This window comes from Amblyomma maculatum, chromosome 1 (assembly GCF_055883805.1).
Source record: "Amblyomma maculatum isolate TAMU_Amacu chromosome 1, ASM5588380v1, whole genome shotgun sequence".
NCBI classification, from domain to species: Eukaryota; Metazoa; Arthropoda; class Arachnida; order Ixodida; family Ixodidae; genus Amblyomma; species Amblyomma maculatum.
Window position 1 is genome coordinate 403,577,910 of NC_139344.1, and position 17,607 is coordinate 403,595,516.

A 17,607-nucleotide genomic window follows, 5' to 3' on the forward strand; every position below is an offset into this window, starting at 1 on the left:
GTGTTCTCCAAAATCTGTGACAAATACTGCGCCTTTTCTTTTTATAAACTAATTTATATTTACGGTTTCGAAGTACAAGCGCTACAAGTTCTGAGACTATTCTGCCTTTTACAAGGTCGTTATTGTAGATAATATTTAGAGTATTCGTATTTAAAATAAAATTTAAGAAACAGCCCTAGCTTCAATAGGACTATTTCTTATTTTGATAGATAGAGGCAAAAAAGTTGAGAAAGCATGTATATACAATTGCAGACTTTTCACACGTATTCCTTAGTAACTATAGTTACTATTCTGCGATTGACAGCTTCGATGAAATCAAAACGAAGAGGCGTCCGTGTTCTGTACAATGCCAGGGCACGTTGAAGATGCACAGGTGGTCGAAATTACCCTGAAGCTCTCCACTGCGGTACCCCTTTTATTATTTCTGCTTTCAATCTCATCTTTCTTCCTTCCTTTACGGCACTATTAAGGTGTCCGCAGAACAAGTGTTACAGACATTGCGCGTTTTCTTTTCTGTGAACCAATTATTACTGTTATTGGCGCAATATAATTACCTAACTAAACCACAACACCAATTTTGTCAATTGGGCAACATTCCTTATTTTACAGCGCCGACACTCCCACGTGAAACCCTTCTACATACCCATCAAATGCTTGCGCATTAAGAAAAGACGCGTGCCGGAACAGCTGTCGCCCCCCCCCCCCCCTTCCTCGAAGGGGTGGTGAGGCAATGACAGCTTGCACAAAAGCAGCAATGCCACGGAGCCTCCGGCGCGTTTGGCAAAGACCCCATAGTTTCCAGCTCCGCACTACCTAGAGCATCCACCTACGCCGTCAGGCACAGCGTACATTGGACCCATCTTTTATACTGCTTGTGCGTCATGTTTACTGCGGCAGCGAAGTATGAACGTGTTGTTTCCTATGGGCGCCATACGCTTGTCCTCACATCGCATCTAATCGAAAGATCTGTAATAAATTTCGTTATTCGCCTAATTATTGGTTCTGTATCACATCCTGTTTAATGACACAGCTGTTCATCATCATAAACTAACGTTATTTTACTACAAGAAGCGTCGAGGATCTGTAGTCTGAAGATGCGGCTCTTGCAGGACACCGGAGACCAGGAGCTGCCCGATGTCAGACAGGCACTGCGGATGAAACTGGCCGAGGTCAAGTCCGATGTTGCGGAGGCCACCAGGACGCAAGGTGCAGCGACCGACGAGCTTCGCCAGTACCTGTTTCCACGCAAACGCAGTGCGAGAGACTCGAGGTCGGTTCACCGTTCACTTGAAAGGATTTTTATTTATTTCCTTCATTTGAGTAAATGTACCACGCAAAGATGTTTTGAAATTCATACAAAAAAAGCTCAGGGAAAAATGGCAAGCCTCATGTAAAAATGAAATAAACAACAAACTACACGTCGTGAAACCAGTTGTCGAAGAATGGAAGTCATGCAGTCACCAGAAACGCTTCATGGAGGTAATATTATGTCGCCTTCGAATAGGACACACGCATCTTACTCATAGTTTCATTCTCAAAAAAGAAGATGAACCCATATGTGAAGACTGTGGACATGGACTGACGATAAACCACATTTTAATTTCATGTAAAAAAACTCGAAACGCTACGGAAAAAGCATTTCACTCAATTTTCGAACAGATACCATTCCATCCATCCCTTCTCCTAGGAGAGAATGCAATTGTAGACATTTCATGCGTTTTTAGTTTCTTAGAAGAAACATCTTTCTTAACAAGCTATGATATCTTAACACTTCATTCCTTCTCAAAAAAAAAAGAAAAAAAAATAATATACCTTGTGCTTGGCGCATGATAGCCTGAGTTGCTTATGCGCCATAAAACACAACACAATACAATACAATACAATACAATAAAATACAATACAATACAATACTATTATCTTCGACACAGATTTACAGGACGCGTAAGCTTCGAGTTAAGACTAGACGCTATAACGCGTCCGCAACTAATTATATGATTTTCCTTCCTTCTGTTCTTTAATATTCTAAAGTATTATTATTTCATCGTTAGTACACATTGCGCTACTGATTAGTAAATGCACAACACGTTCTTATGTACTCTTCAAACACGCCTGTTACCTACGTTCCTTCATGGAACATGCGTTTAGAATTTTATTTATCTATCTCCTGCGTCATATGAATTTGGGCGTGGCAATTACCGTCATCTTATTGTGACGTCATCGTCTTGTGGATCATTTAGGAGTTTTTACGACCGCGGCCTACGGCGGCACCTTCTCAACGAAACAAGCTGTATACGCTGTCTCACCTAAAATACATCATGGAGGAGCTTCCACGTAAGCAGTTTAAGGGGCTTACTCACGAGTCGGAAACCCACCTCACTCGACAAGGATGTTGTGAAAACGAGTGGTATTTTGGCGCCGAAACTAGCTTCCCGATGGCCCCTCGAGGGTGAGGGGCTTTTTATCGGCTGACACAAAAGCACTCTCGGGAGGAGCAGTGTCCGCGGCCTTTTCTTCGCTCTCCTGGTAACTTTGCGGGTGGCGCTCTGCGGAAAGAGCCTTGTTGTACTTGATTGTAGTTAGGAGGGCTCCTTTGCTGTGGCAAAGCTTATTGTGACCTAAGAAGAAATACAATTTTTTTATTTTCATCAACTGAAAGTACCGGCTACTTCGCTATGTCGGCCGTGCGGCGTACAATAAAACAATCTCGAGTACGTTTGTGTCGAGGATTATAGCGAAGTGGAGGGTTGTAGGCCATCCTATCTGCATGTTGGACGCATAATTAGTATATAATGTTCGTAGCAAAGTAAACAAAAAACAGCTGACCACACGCAGTTTTTCACAACAATGAAAGTTGTACATTGTTTTCCTACCACTATTTATCACATCTAGCTTCCACGTCTGGAATGCGATAACGAAACGGAATAGTCTAATATCGGTAGCACAAGGATTCATTGCGCAGATGATTGCTAACATGGCGTTGCATGTGCATTCTGAGGCACACTCTGATAACTGATAACTTAAGAGTTTATACACCCTCAGAAGTTTTTCTAGGCATAAAACTCCTTTTTAGTTAACATTGACTGCATGCTTAAAATGCACCATTTTTAATTCGATACATGCCTGCTTATGCAGTGCAAGAACCACACCTATTGGTCCTTTGCACTCTGCCGCACCACTAATCAATCATACGCATTAATTTCGCTGCAACTTTCCGAATCAAATCAACAATATTGCGAAACATGGCATGAACATCGAAAACCATGCAAAATAATTAGCTTTGGAATCTCAGCTCTCTGACGTAACATCTTTTCTTGAACATCTTACGTGCTTCCTTTCGCACTCAAAGTTTATTTTTGCAGCAGTTAAGTTTCATGTATATTTTTTTTTTCCTGCCAGGTTCAGTGTGTGCATTATTCGTAAACTATAGTTGACATTTGAGCCACATGTTTATTGTATTCTAATCACAGACTACGAATCTCATACTACCCGGCCAACGCTCAAGCCCGGCCGCGGTGTGAAGGGGCACAAGGAGTTTTTCGAGCTGGGGCTGACAGCCTTTTGCTATTTGTCGTTCGTTGTAATCTTGAGCGAGATAAATATTACAGTTTGATTTCATTTCTTTTTTGATGTAACGGCAGTCCTCATCTGTTACGAATGTAAGAAGGATAAGAAAATGCACGGGCCTGCTACTGGCTCTGTAGCTGAGCCACCTCCGCTGCGTCCAGTGTACAGGAGAGAAAATAGAGAAGAAAGAACAAGACGGAGAGAAAGACGCACGTCGCAACAGCCGTCGTCCACCACCGAAGCGGCGGAGGGTGCAGCGACAGCCTACAACAGAAAAAATCCGCTGGCAGGCTGGCCAGCCCTGTGAGGCCGGCCCCAGCCAACTCACCTAGGGACCTAGTATTAAAGGCAGAGAGAGCAAGGGTGTGCCTTCCAGGCAATTCTTGTTGTGGCTCTGGTGCCTACCTTGTCTCAATGCTCTTTAATGTGCCCATTGTTGAACACAACCAGCGTTCCGTTGAACGCATCAAAGTTCACCGGCGTTGTATAATTGGTTTTACAGGAAAAGTAAGGCGCTGGATCTGTTTCCGTGGACACCTGAAGTCCCTTGGAAGTTTACAGGTCAAATCGGCGTCGGAATCGGGTTTTGTTGCGAAAGCAACGCTGCGCTAGTCGTCGAGCCATTTCGCGTGGCATAGCGTGGGCTAAGCTGCGCATGCGCGAGGAGCTCCTTGACGTCAGAGGCAGCGCAGCTGGTGCGTCGTAGCTGCCGTCGCGGCCGCGCTCTGGCGGTGCCGGAGAAGTGACGTCATAATCACAGCCGGTGCCAGCTGCGCCTCTCTCTCCGTTGGTTGTACGGAGAAGAGGTGTGTGCGCGAGGTGTGTGCAAGAATCGACCAGCAATGGAGAAGGAGAGCCCGGCCGCTGCTCAGCGGCGCAGAAGAGCAGAAAAGTTATTTATCCGAACCCGAGGTGGTTGCCTGGCTTGTGGCTGCCGATAATAGAAGGAATGAGAGTAAGAGAGCTAAGCGTACTACAGACACCGGAGCAGAAAGGCGCGTCTTTTGCAACTGAACTAGCGTTAACCGGAGCTAAACCACTGCCAATTTCTTGCAAGAATGCGGGTAGCAGTTCTGCAGCACCAAATGTCAGCTTTACAAAAATGAAAAAACAATTACGAAGGACTATAGCGACTGAAGCAGTGAAAGGCGAATGCCTGAGTGCCGCATTCTGCTACGCTACTGATATTAATTAGTAATTAAATAATTATTGATTATTAATTTCTTTAGGTAATTGTATAAATATTAGTCACAGAGTAGGTAATTATTTATTACCCGTTAATAAGTAAACAATGGATTACTTTTAGTCATCAATCATTATTTATTTCATTATTCACTAATTAGTAATTGATCATTGATTGACATATGGCCATATAAGGCATGCATTCGCGCATACTGTGATGGTGCTCTGATTGTTTGAAACCTCTATGACGTCATCCGTCTCGGAAAATCAGAGCCGCAGCAAAAGCGGGACACATTTTGTTCATGACGGCAGTTCAGTCGTTCAATCGTGTCCGACTCTTCGTCACCCTATGGACCATGTCATGAGCCATTAAAGGCTTTCGCGTTTAAATATCCTACATGTGCATGAAATGCCATCTGGAGGCGAACCAGAGTGGCGTCCGTGTGCTGTGCGATGGCAGTGCGCGTTAAACAACCCCAGGTGGTCGAAATTTCTGGAGTCCTCCACTACGTCGTCTCTCATAGCCTTAGTCGCTTTGGGACGGTAAACCCCACCACGGCCGGTCTCGAGGGTGAGGAGCGCTTCTCTTCTCTTACGGCCTCTCCAATGGGGTCTGTTTCCACCGCCCGCCGCGCCTCGGTGGGGTCGCCACGGCCCCACTGCTGCTCCTCCGCTACAGCCGTTCACGCGCAAGGGAAACGCGCGCTCGCTTTTAGCTTCGCCCGCGTCAGTTGCAACCGGCAGGTCCTGACATTTCGCCCCTTATGGTTTATACAAAATTCGTAATCAACATCGAATATTTATCGTATACGAGGAATAAAATACAGTCAACAATCCGTTCACGCGCGCGCTCCTTCGTCAGTGCGACCGTGCACTGTCGAATGAAGCTCCGGGTACACTTTTTACCCCTACGTTTTGTACAAAACTAAATTTACCAGGCTATGCAATGTGCCTTTAAATGTTTTAAGCAGGTGTAGCGCGACCTGACGTGAGTGCATGGTGAACTGTTGGGTGGAGATTCTGTCAACTGCTAGCGTTTTTGTTTGGATCAGAAGGGGCGCCGGCAAAAATTCATGGCGCGTCTCAGATTCAGAGTAAAGAACAAAAATTTACTCATATAGTAAAAATTTCACTTGTCTAGTGGAGTGGGCTGTTCTAGCTTCGTTCAAAACATATCAGTCAGTTGAAAGACCGAAGATGTATATGTAGTCTCGCGACTACTTTTAATCAAGGAAATGGGCATAAACAGTTAAGCAGAATCGAAAAGAGCGGCAAACAATAAAAAGATTGTCCTTCAAAGTTACACATTGCAGTATATATTCATCAATTTATCAAAATGCGACCTGCGTCTAGAAAGTTCAGTCTCAAAATCTTCCTGCACGGCTTGTGCACATAAGGAGTTGTCCTCTCGGTCTTCTCTGTCACCTTCCTGGTATAATTAATTGAGAATAATTCTGAGAACTTTTTCAAAGATCAAAGAAGCAGACCTAATACCATAGCTGTTGTCAATTACTTTCGTACAACTCATTGTTGAATTCTGAAATGCTGACTGAATCAGGATCTTAAGTACTTCGAGAACATTTGTGTGTAGTAGGTGCACGACAGCTTTTTCGAAAAAAAAAAAAAAGCTTGTGAATAGGGCAACAAGCTTTGGTTTCGGATAATGCAGTCCCCTAGAATATTGTCCTCGTAGAAGAGCGCACTACATGGGGCTGCTTCTTTCGCTAGTTTCAAGAAGAATAGCGAAAGCGTCACACCCGAAGTTGATTAACTAAACGATATATCCAGCGACGTAAAATAAACCGGAATATGTGACAGAGGGAAATGGTTGGTAGAAGATGCCATCACTTCCATCGTTTGCTGAACGACGTGTGTAAAACGTTGACGACGTTCCGCTGCAGCATCTACCTTCTGTGTTCTTTAATTTCCGGGCTGCACTCACCACGAAATTCGCGAGCGACAGCGCGAAACCAGGCAAAAGCCACCCGCCGCCGCTGAAGCAGACGCGGAGCGAACAGTGAGCAGGTCGCGCCCCTTGCTGCGGCGGAGAGTGCAACTCAAGGAGAAACGTTCCCATTGTTCCCGCGGCGATTGAGAAGGCCGTAAGAAAGAGAGCGCGCTCTCCCTCGAAACCGTCCGTGACCCCACAAACCAACCACAAACCACCATGATGTGCCATCAGTGACGAGCTTAAGTGTTCCCCTGATGATTTAAAGGTGAAAGCCTTTCCAGGCTCAGGGTGTGTCGGTAAAAGTGAGCGCCTAACGCCTCATTAGCAAGTGTCCGTAATAGGTAGACAGATTGTAATAGTGATAGTGAATAAAAGATGTTATGAGATTGCTAGAGACTATAATGACTAGTAACGACCACTAATGATTTGAGATGACCAATATGTCTAACGATCACTCCTGGCGACAATTAGAAATGACTAAACAAGCTTAGCAATCTGTGGTAATGACTAAAATGATTACTATTGACCACAGATGACTAATATGTCTAATGACCACTTGTAACTACCACAAATGATTAAAAATAACTAAACATGCTTCATAGTGACTAGTGATGACTTGTAAGGACTATGACAACGATTCTGAATGATTTTCTATCCAACCGTACATTTCAGGTGCGTCTTGGTAGCAACGTGTGAGCAACGTAGCAACGTGTGAGAAGCAAATACAGCTAACAATTAATAAACTAGTTACGTGGGCAGACAGAAGTGGATTTCAGTTTTCTCCACAGAAAACAGTGGCAGTTATGTTTTCACTCAGGCGTGGAATATAAACGGACTCCACTCTGCACTTGAACGACACTGAATTACCAGTTAAAAACTCGCATTCTTGCCTCATATCAATAATCTTAAAAAAGCTACCAAATCCAGCTACCAAATCCCTAAATGTAGTCAAGGGCCTTTCAAGAAAATGGGAGGTCTGATAGAACATGCCTTTTGCGCATTCATCACTCCGTTGTACTGTCTTGTTTGTATTAGGTTGTGTAGCGTACGGATCTGCAAGAACATCATACTGGACCCTGTGCACAACCTTGGTTTGCGTCTCGCATTTAGTGCATATAGATCCTCTCCCATAAACAGTGTCTACGTTGAAACAAATGAACCCCATTTCGAATACAGAACCATGCTTACTTTTTCATGTCTCCTCAAAATACGCTCAACCAAAACATATATGCTACCCTCTTGTTACAAAGTGCGACTCTAGAATATTGTTCAGCAATAGATCCCAGGTAATCAAACCCTTACTACTCCGGTTCGAGGATAAATGCCAAGAACTGGGAATACTAAATTCCCTCCCTGATATTGAATCCATGCACGAACCACTACTACCATGGTACAGCCCCCCCCCCCCCCCATTGTTTGTGGTTTCACATTGACTCGGTTTTGTAAACAAAACACCGCATGAATATATTTTGAAAGAATTCTTAGCTCTTGATAAGTATTCTTATACAGATGATTACAAGACAATCAAGCATGTTGGAAGCGCAGTAGTTCAAGGAAAATGGAAAAAAAGACAGTACGATTACCTCAGTGTACGGGAATTTTTACGCACTTGCTATTCGCAGTAAGAAAAATAGTTAATGTGAACGTCACAAACAGTGTTATTTACATAAGTGTCTTGGCAGCCCTTCACCACAAAAATGCAGTTGCTCCACTACTTGGAGGCATCATACATAATATAGCAGCAGCCTTTGCTCTAGGACATAACATTTTGTTGCGTTTCGAGTCATGTCGGCATTGGAGGCAATGAGAGAGCTGACGTTTGTGCTGCTCAAGCCCATAACAAACAGATCAAGAACATAAATATTCCATACAGAGACTACATGAGACTAGTGCGCTGTAAACGAAAGGAGAAATGGCAGAGTTCATGGTGTAGCGAGGTAAATAACAAACTGCAGTTGGTAAAGCCGATTTTGGGGGAATGGAAATCGTCTGTACGTATCATCGAGAACGTTTCATAGAAGTGATTTTGTCGACTCCGCATCGGCGATACACACTTGACGCGTATTTTTCTATTGAGAAAAGACAGCAAACCATTGTGTGAAGAATGCGGAGAGGAGTTAACCATAAACCATGTTTTACTTTCGTGCATATGACTTGAAACACAGAGGAGGAAGTATTTTACTAGATTTTACAATGAGCACATTCCGTTTCATCCAGCACTGATTTTAGGGAAAATGGTCTTGTTGATCTGTCATGCATTTTTAGCTTTCTAAAGGAAGCAAATGTTTTAAAGAAACTATAGAATGAGTGTATATACTCCACTAATTTCAAGATATAACCTTGGTCTGGCGCATGATAGCCTGAGCCGCTTATGGGCCAATAATCCCAATACACTACAAAAAAATCTCCTGTGAACCAATACACGCATATCTCATACTTTAGACTGCCAGTTTTGTATTGCGGCGGTCTTGACACTCTTCAACAGCCTCTCCAGACGCAAAGAGGGGAAAGGCGCCGAAGCGGACTCCCAGGAAGCTGCAAAAGGCAACTTCCTCTTTAAGAGTTCAAACCCCTCACCCAGGCGTGTAGGGAGACACAGCAGTTTCGCGGATTCTCGCTACTGGCTGCCCTGCAGGTTCCCTCTTCGCGCATAATTCTACCCTCGATATTTCAAACAGCAGCGGCGATTAGTTCAGAAACGAGGCTATTTCATTTTGTGATATTCAGCCCCCAGCAAAAAAATAAACAAAGCGATTGAACTGCCTGCAGCCTTTTCCACAACATCCACCTGTTGTAAGGTACAATACACCTGTACAGAAAGAAGTGCCTTACGCGTCACTACATGAGATTGAAAAGAAAAACTCATACATTTTGGATACAATTCCAGACCAGTGATAAACCAAAGGCCGCCACGTAAGGGAAGACCTATGTTACACAACTCTGGAATATGGAACAACAATATTGCGCAAGTATAAGCGTGTTAGAAAGGTAATTCTCGGCATTTTGTCAGTTTGAAATAGGTTGTCCATGTGTTTCTATGGTCTCTTGGTATCCACTCTACTATTATTGCTCATGCCTAAGAAATTGGAGATTGTTTTCTGCCCATAACCTTTTCCAGCTTTCTTCGTATTATACCAAGTGAATAAGAATTACGTTGTTTTTTTCTTTTTGATACATTACGCCTTTGAGTTATATGGCCCCTCTCGCACCCCTAGTAGTGTTGTTCCGCAACAGCCTTCTCATTGACTCTCTCCTCCTTCTACAGCCCTGTCTGGGTGTCCTCCTGGGAAGCCAAAGGTGTTCTCGATCGAGTTCCCTCAGCGTCTCGTCGGCGGATGATCCGAGGAGATCTGGTGTGATCTATGATCGGCCTGTGCACACAAGGTGAGAACAAACTGCTCTGATATCCTGCACGCAACACACCACTTTGGTGCGAATTCATGGTGTAACCACTAGAGCCACAATCATGGCGCGGATGAGAATGCTCTGGTGTGCGCCATGCATGGTGGGCGTATCGACACGAATACCTGCGAGGACGAAATGCGCATGCGCACCTCTTTGTGAGCTGCGTGTGATGTAAGTACTCTACACTTTGCCGCATGTTAGCGCGGCCAGTAAGTGATACCAACTAGTGCATTTTTCTGTTTATTGGACCATAACTAATATATCTTGCTGGACCGAAAAATCGTCGGCGTTGTAATAGTATACTAGTAGAAGTTATCGGCACGTGTCGGGAATGATCAGTGGCTACGTAAAAAAATCTAAAAAAATTAAGGGTTTTAGTGATTGGTGATTTATGGGTACATGATATGCGATGACAAGTTGATCAATCATTGTAATTGATTTAAAGAAATAAAAATGGGGAAAAAGGGGCTCGAATAGTCAGAATGCTCCGAATTAAAAGGCAATGCGAGAATGTGATTTCCAAACTTAGTGCATGACTGATGAATTACTAGAGTTAAAATAGTTGAAGAACGGAAAACTTTACAAAAGGTGGCTATAATTGAAAAACTGTAAGAAATTTGACAAGGGCGTTTCAAATGTGTCAAAATGTTTATGAGAAGGCAATGCTTGATTCGTGTAATTAAGAACATGCGGGGCGTTAGAAACTCGATAAAGCGCGCGTTGCGCTGAATGCGCATTAGGATGCTCCACATTCCGTAAAGCGCGGTCCTAGCCTTCCGATGACGTCAGGTCTCCGCAGGCTACTAAAAAAAATCGTCAGTGACTGTTTTCTATAGCGTCATATCACGATATGACAGCACAAATTTTGAATATACTGTCTAAGTATTTTCTCAGAGTTTTCAAAAGTAATGTTCTGGGCCATACAAGATCGTCGTAGGTCTGCGGCAGTTGATATGCTTCCTATTGACATCAGCCTAACGCAGCGCCTGTACGAAAATGCTTTCTATATATGCTGTAGCAACGGCGCCAAATTCATACTCGCTGCTCTGTTACGATGCGACATGCGCTGTATTTTGTTCTGTATGTGTCAAAACCAACGACCGCACTGTTGGGAAGTGCTGGTCTTGACTTTGTATCAAGCTTGCGAGGAGAAAAAGTTCACATGACTGGCGCTAATGAAAGCTGCATTTGGAATTGAGTGCCGTGGCCACTGCGCCCGTCTTCCTTCACCGATCATCTTTCAATTGACTTTAGCTCAGCTGTGGTATCCTGCGGAAGAAAACGTCCTAATTCCTCGCGTTCCAAGGATTCGTAGCCTCGGACAACAAACGTTTCCGCGGCACCCAGTGCCTGCTGCCGCTGTTTGCTGTGTGCCTGCTGTGTGCCTCGTTCGGAGGAGCTCTGCTGGCATGTTGTTGTTCAAGGGTATTTAACACGATCCGCAGCAATTTCATCGAACAACAAGAGCAAATATGACACATCATCCGAAGCTGCCTATTACAGTGTGGCTTCTAGCTGACATTGCCTTGAGATATTGAACCGTCAGAAACCGCCCAACAAAACTGATGTGATTTCATTTATAATTACCGCGCAAAAAATAATCTTACCGCGACATGCACTTTAAAATCCGGTTTTGCACCGCGCACACTCAGCCCTGTCTATTCAGTGAACACTTTCATGGCGCGTATTACCTTTTCTCCGTTAAGCACTCCACAAACGTTGTTCTTATTTCTCAAGGAAACGTGAGTTCGAGCTTGCACAGCCGCGTGTTCATTTCTGCTAGGCACACACTGCAAGTTTGGAAAGACAGCACCACTTTATCAGGCCCAGCTGCAAGTGTGCTATTGACATCGCGTTGTGCAGTATATGACCCAGAATGACACCAAGCACGTGTTAAATGCACTGCTATCTGTAAACGTACGCCAGCTTTATCCTTCCCGGACACTGTCATTGAGAAGTTTTACTTTAGTACCTGGAACCATACCAGTCAATGGTCAAGAGATGTTAATTTAATATTCTTGGCTAGATGAGGGACTACAATCTGGTCACTGCGTTGAAAAGGGGTAAAAGTGGTGGTCTATATTTCTCCGTGGCTTCTACACTTCCCACCAAGAAACAAATTGCTGACGTTAATCCTCTCACTCCTCTCTTACATATAGAACCACCTGGTACACCTGCAGTTCCGGGATTACCCACACTTGGCGTTTTCCTGATGGCTTCGGATGGCAGTGACAATCTACTGCGGCGCGTGAGTGTGCAGTCAGTAGTGTTTGCAGCTGCATAATAATGAGACTCAGTTGGCTTTTAGCTTGACAAACCAACCCTATCTACACCAGGATTTTTCTATTGGTGGTCTACGTCCTTAATGTGCTAAGCGGAAAAATAGTGAAAGTTGTTTGATACGTTTTACTATGTCTCAGTACGATCACCATCATCGAAGGTTTCATTTATTCCGGTTCAAAAGTGACTCGTATTTGAAATGATCGCGCAGTAGTTTGCACTGTATATATATGATCTTTGCCCAACGCCAAACTTCATATGTCATGTGAACAAGAAATGTTGCTGTAGAACTGAAAAATGCCACACAACATTTTATATTTGGTTTTTGCGATGCGCATATGTTACTATACGCGAGGCGCGTATATGTGCACTTAATCCTGATGCAATCGACCTTTGCCTGAGCCGCAGTAAGCTCTACAGGTGGGGGGAAGACGCTTTATGAGAGACGTACATTAACGCTGAAAAGTGTTTTACAGACGAGCTTCCACCATATCGCCTTAACTCCCTTGCATCAGTGCAGAAATAATCGGGAGTTAAACACGGGTTGAACCTAGTTATACGACTGAAATTGCGGTTATGGATGGTTTTGCTTGGTTTTGCAAGGTTGTATAATGTCTTACGATTTGAATTAGAGCAGCGCTCAAGCTTCGATTTAGGAATGTTCGCAGTGACGATTGTAACGCCCCTTGTCATCCCTCAATATTTTGCTTCATTTGTTAGACTGGTTTTCGAGGAACGATGTTAATGAGCTGTCTGACTGTTCGGAGGACAATTGGGACCATTCCGTAAGGGTGCGTAGTTAATTTGTGGTCAAATGTTAACACCAAAGAGACAAAACGAAGCGAAATCCGAAGCTGCACCTCGAGTACAACAGATTACGCTCTAAAAACATGATTATGTATGTGAGTCTTGTCAGCAAGCGTTTTTAGCTTAATCCTGATCTATTTTACCTACAGTCTCGGACGATGTACCGTCCGAAGCTCTTGGTAAAATAAAACAGGATAATTATAACAGTACTGAGAATTATACCGCCATTCTTAATGGATATGCACCTCTTCGCGTAGCTCGCTGTTTTAACTGGAAACGCGAACACTGGGAGACCTAAAATTAGCGAAACCTTTTTGGTTTATTTTAAAGTGGAACGCGCAGATATCGGTAGAGTTAGAGAAACAGACAAAAAGAAAATACCACTGTTTCTTACTGTTTCTTTTGGGAGTGCACATCAAAGCGCGAGAAACAATTCTGCAAGTGATGCTACAGTATAGAAAGCATTTATTTCGAATGCAGCTGTTTAACGTTTGTTTCCCGACTATCTTTAGCTGTGCATGCCTCATGGCTCTTCCAAAAATCTGAGCATTTGTCATTACAGGATGCAGCTCGGCACGAGCGAAAAGACAACTTCCTGGTTGATGCCAGCTGTGCTCTGTGGACTTGCCACTACCCAACCGGCCATCATAGAGGGGCCGTGCTTCCGGGTTAAGGTGATTGGCACTCCGGTACGTCTGACGTTAAAATATTGAGGAAACATTGACGTCGCTACCCATGACGTCATACAATCAGTAGCATGAAGTGCGGAGTCCGTCTTCTTAATATGGCTGGAGTAAGTAAGTAAGTCCAGGAAAAGCTGGCGGTGCGGCACTCTGTGACCGTGGGCTCTCTATCCGCCGGGAGACGGCGCTGTACCTGGTGCGGGGACAGCAAAGCTTTTCGCGGCATACTGAAAGGAATATTCTGAAGTCTGTTTCTTCATTTGTATTCTTGTGGATCCATGTTGCAAACCCTTAGCACTGGTTAAGAGAGGAAGCGAGGGAGCATTGTACATGTAGCTTCTCAATTGATTTCTTATAGCTGTCGGTATTATTTCAGCCTGGGCCAAAAACGGTTTGTCTAATTGGCTACCGCCAGGAAGACATTTCAAATTTTAGCACAGGTGGTGGTGGTGGTCGAAAATATTTGTTAGATGTACAGAGGTATATGCACAAGGTGGAAGGCCTAGACATATATTATGCTGAGGCATGCAAAAGGAAAGAAAAATAGCCTCTGCCCGTGCCAGGGATGCCTAGACAGGATGCCTAGATAGGCATTCCATTCATTGGCGTTTGCCGCAGCTCGGGCGCCCTGCGTTAAGGCCTTTTGGGCCTCTCGGGTGCAGCAGCCGGACATGGTCGCCTCCCAGTTCTCTCGGGTGGAAGCTACTGAGAGACGCGTGAGTTCTCTTACCCTCAAATTTCGAACCCGGATTGTCGCCGGAATTGTCAAATCGACTTCATTGATTAAATCAAGGAAAATGCTCGCCAGTTGCTCTTGTCAGCATGAACACGGCCACCACTTACTTTAGGCAAAGTTTTGTTTCACTCGGTATGGATTCATGTTTTAAATATTAATGTCTAATAGATGTCTCTAAGAGGAGAATGGAGAAAGCCTACCCATTCCTGTCTTATCATTTGCTTGTCATCGTTGCCCTCTTACCGGCATTCGTTGCAGTGCTACATATAGCTATAATTCGTTGGCAGGAAAGGAAAAGCGTAGCATCGGTCACACTTTTTCAGGCATTTGAGTTCTGGCTGTACACCTTCGCCCCTGTTGCGTGGCATTTTTTGCGCGCGTTCCAGTGTAGTATTGCAGATGACAGGAACACTAGACAAGGAGAAGACATCTGGCGGAATCTCGTGGAATCTCGCGGAATATGACAGATCTCGCTCAGAGATCTCACTCACAAACCTTGCGCACAAACCTCGAGCACGGGAATTCGTTCCATGAGCCGTGAAAGGCTCATTTTTGTCTTAAATCCACAGGCTTAATAACATTTGTCAGGACTCCATGCGGTCTGCGACGTTTCGAGGCTTGCATTCATGTGCATAAAAATATAGAACGTAGGTGTGTAAAAACTGTAGCGCGATAAACACAAGAGTAAACAACATCAATAGAACAGTTTTTTCGCAAGTCAAATAGAAAGCGCGCAAAGGAGGTGCAGACAGAAAACACTAGAAAAACCTTGCTAGGAATAGGTGCCTGTTGTGAAGTAAGCTTCATTTCAACGGTGTCCTATATTTGTTGGTAGGCGAAAAGGGCGTCTGTGTTTACGACACACGTTTTGCTGGTTTACGTCAAAAATATATCGCTCTAAGAAATCTCTAGGGGATCTCTTAAACGGTGGCTTTATTTTGTTCTCTAATTAGCATCAAGATGCTCGATGTATGCAAGTGAGAATTTTGCCAGCTGACTAACCTTTTCCCACAAAAGCTGAGGACGCTATGGAAAGATTCCTAACAGAAAATAGTGTTTGGGTTTCAAGGAAAGGAAAACGCAGGAGGAGACTGCAGAAAATAAGGTGGGAGGATGAGCTTGGGAAGCTTGCTGATGTCGAGCAGACGCTGGTGGCTCAGGTTAGGGTTATTTTTTAAATATGGCATATGCCTTCTCCTTGCGGTGGGTACAGGCCGGCCAATGAGGATAATGAACTCAGTTGCTGCAGCTGCCGCACAAAGGCGCTGGGGATAGGCTGGAGCAGCACGTATCCGCAGCCCTCTGTTACCGACAAGCAGATACTTCTTTTCACTGAAAGCATGTTGGCAAGTCTCCCATTTAGTGAACATGGTACATGCAGCGGAACACTTGTTACTCTTCTGAGCCTCACCATACTCACAGCTAATACAAACATATACGTCATCGGGGTGCAACATATTCCATAAAAAAAAAGAACCCATTTGTTTAGGCGAGGCAGATCACGTGTGGGGGGAGGCGTGTTATACGACAGGAAGCAAGTGGGCAGTGATTGTCGTAGTGCTGAAAACGTTTGCGACTCCTGCACTGAGCGACGAAGCTATAGATAAACCTCTAAAACGATAGCATGTGACGGCGCGTGTGGTAGTTGGGCGTCTTCTGATGGCGCCATCGCTTACCCTTGTCAATTCCGCGTTCGTGGAGCTTTCACGTAGGTGGAGCCCAGCCTCTATTTGTCGCACACTGTTTCTACCTATCAGTTCTCTTAGCACACTATGAGATCTTTCACTTCATGCGTTTTCTTCAATCCATCTGCTGTCTCATTTAGTGCTGCGCAGAAAAAAACGTCCTACTAATAGCATGTAAAACAAAACCCTGTATATCTTGAATACAAGCAAACACTGGTGCATAATGCCAGGCCAGGCTATAAAATAGGGTTCGGATGTAAGAAAGGTTTTATGTAACGAAATTATTCGCTGTGAGCTTCCATAAACGAAAGAATTGCTTATAAGCGAAGTCAAAAAAGCGTATACTGTAACATTACCTCCGTTGTTTCATTGTAATAATGCATTGCGCCTTCTAAGGCCGCATTATCATCATTAAATCTGTTCATCCGCAACGTTGTTCTAAACGCGTCATTCTCTTCTGAATTTTCCAGCCTGTAGCCTGTGTCCTTCTTGGAAGCCAAAGGTGCGCTAGTTCGCCTTCGCTAAGCATCTTCCAGCAAGAACGAGATTTCGGCTGCCTGCAGCGCCTTCGCATGGATATGAGTCCACAGAGCGAATCTGGTGTGATCTATGGTTGGAGGCAGGACATAAGGTGAGGAGAAACCGCTTTGATGCCTTCTGTGATACGCTTCGCAATGACACGACTTTTTGATGTTGCCAGTGGAAACTCGAAGATATCACCGGTGAGATTGGTTCTGCCACGTTGCGACGCTGTGGAGACAGCGTTTCAGTACAAAGCGCTATGCACTCATCAAATGCTTGACACACTTCACTACTTGCTGTTGACATTGCGAAGAACGAATAGCAACCCCTGCGTCTTTTTAATAACGTTGTTGATTCCCTCAAGGCACGAACTGAGAATGAAACCCTTAGAAAATGACTCTGTGCACTGCCTTGCTTGACGGAAGGAAAACACATGGTATGCTGTGCTGTGCACTAGACTCATTTGAAAACCGTGCATATAGTACAACCTACAGCCAATGCCTGCAATCATTGCATGTTTACATTTACTTTCGACTACGGTAGAGGCCGGAATTGTTTGGAAAAGCTTTTCGCACAATGTTTTGGCGTTTCTATGTGGCTGCCCCACGACGCCGAGTGCACTTCTGTCCCTTTATTTATCTTCAACTAGGCAGTATTCTGTGGCCGTTCAGCCGGCTCTAACAGGATAAGTTTGCGGATGCAAATATTTTCGACTAAAGTGCTAACGTTTGCACTCGTAGGCATGTCACAAGCGGTACCGCTAATGTATTCACAAATGATCGGTATTGGGAG